The sequence below is a fragment of the Carex rostrata genome, chromosome 4, assembly GCF_964058835.1.
Source record: "Carex rostrata chromosome 4, lpCarRost1.2, whole genome shotgun sequence".
Classification (NCBI taxonomy): Eukaryota; Viridiplantae; Streptophyta; class Magnoliopsida; order Poales; family Cyperaceae; genus Carex; species Carex rostrata.
In genome coordinates, this window is record NC_135921.1 from 12,780,116 (window position 1) to 12,781,730 (window position 1,615).

Here is a 1,615-nt window from a genome sequence, read left to right on the forward strand (position 1 = left end):
TTGGAAGAGCAGCTATCATCTGTTACAGATAACCAAGTTCAAAATGGGTCATTGTAAAGTTGACTTGATATTGGTATTGATTGTCAAATTCTGATCTTGTAGCATTGTATTCAGAAAGAAAAGGTTAAAAAAAAATGTATATAGCATTAATTTTTTCTTTCCTGTCTTCATTTCTTTTTCTTCTTTCAATGTTTATTAATGTGAGTTTCATAAAAAAAATGTTTATTGTGGCGAGGTGATGAGGAGGTTGTAGCGGCAAATGTCTTTCTTTTTTTGGTATGTTTGATATACCTTTAGTACAACACCGAGCTTATAATAGAATCTGAGAGTACCCGGTTTTGTCTTTATGTATTAGTTTTAAACATTCGTGAATTATGTATAGCACAAGTGCTATCTACTAGTGACTATTTGATGTGCTTTTGGATCTTTTAGTCATTTATTTGTTTTCAAACTCCTAGTTTGTTTTCATGTCCGCAAAAGGCTGTTTTTTTAATTTTTATTTTATTTTTGTATTTAGTTCCAAGTCTAAAAAAAACAAAAAATAAAAATAGAAATAATCCGCCCAAGTGATGAGAGATAAACAATGATTATTTGATGATAAGAGCGAAGTTGAGATATTGTTTTTATTTATCTGAAGCATTATCGGGTATCCTCCTCCGCTGGCCCGTTGCCTATTTCCTCTCTCCGGTTAAAAGTAGCACCTCCAGACATAACACATATATTTTGAATTAGGAATCCAAATTATATTTGTATTTGTATTTGTATCCGAAAAATATTCAATTCGTATCCGTATCCGTTTAATATCCGATCTGTATCCGTATTCGATTAATATCCGATCTGTATCCAGAAAAAATATACTGATATAGCACTATCGGATCTGTTTGCACCTCTACAAGGTATTGAAATAGACATGTATATTTGGTCACAGATTTTTTTCAATTTATAACTGGTCTATTAATTGCAACATGATTTAATTAGAAACAATGGATTAAAAAAGTATTTAAGAAAGGTAAAAATAACCGAAAATTTGTGCTTTAAAAATAGTGGCCCCTTTTGATTCATTTTCGTTCTTAATTAGAAAATGAGCAATATAAAGATTCTTAAATCAGAATGAAATTTCAATGAAATAATTCAATGAAATAAAAGGTAAGGTAATATTGATATTGAAATAGACATATATTCGGCCACTGATTTCTTTCAACTTATACGGAATTATTAACTATCCTAATTATAACATAATTTAATATAAAAGGCAAAAAATAGTTGAATTTGTGCTTTGAAAATATATAGCAGCCTTTTATAATTAGGTAACCTTGCATTCGCCTCCTATAAATACCAATCCGGTCGCCTCATTGATTCGCACTAATTAATTAGCAATTACTTGAGGATTTTATTTAATCTCATCAATCTCCTGCACCAATTTTTGTCCTTGTGTTATCTTCAACCAAAAAAAAAGGTCTGTTTTATTTTTATTTTATTTTTTCTGGATATATCCACTGCATGCTCAGCATGCAGGAACACATAACTTTCTGATATTTTTTTCATAATCTTTGTGTGCTATAATATTCATAATCTTACAAACAAACAAAAAAAAACGGTTGGCTTTTCACAATAA

General features: G+C 29.6%; 1 protein-coding gene across 1 annotated transcript in view; it reads left to right on the top strand.

The window, feature by feature from the left end:
• The window catches only part of LOC144553435 (F-box/kelch-repeat protein At1g57790-like), a 48,873-nt gene extending 48,438 nt beyond the window's left edge, over positions 1 to 435 (top strand). The window contains exon 14 of the mRNA XM_078301600.1: positions 247 to 435. The gene's annotated coding sequence lies outside the window, so the exon portion shown is untranslated. The remainder of the gene's footprint in view (positions 1 to 246) is intronic.
• Positions 436 to 1,615: the final 1,180 nt, after the last annotated feature.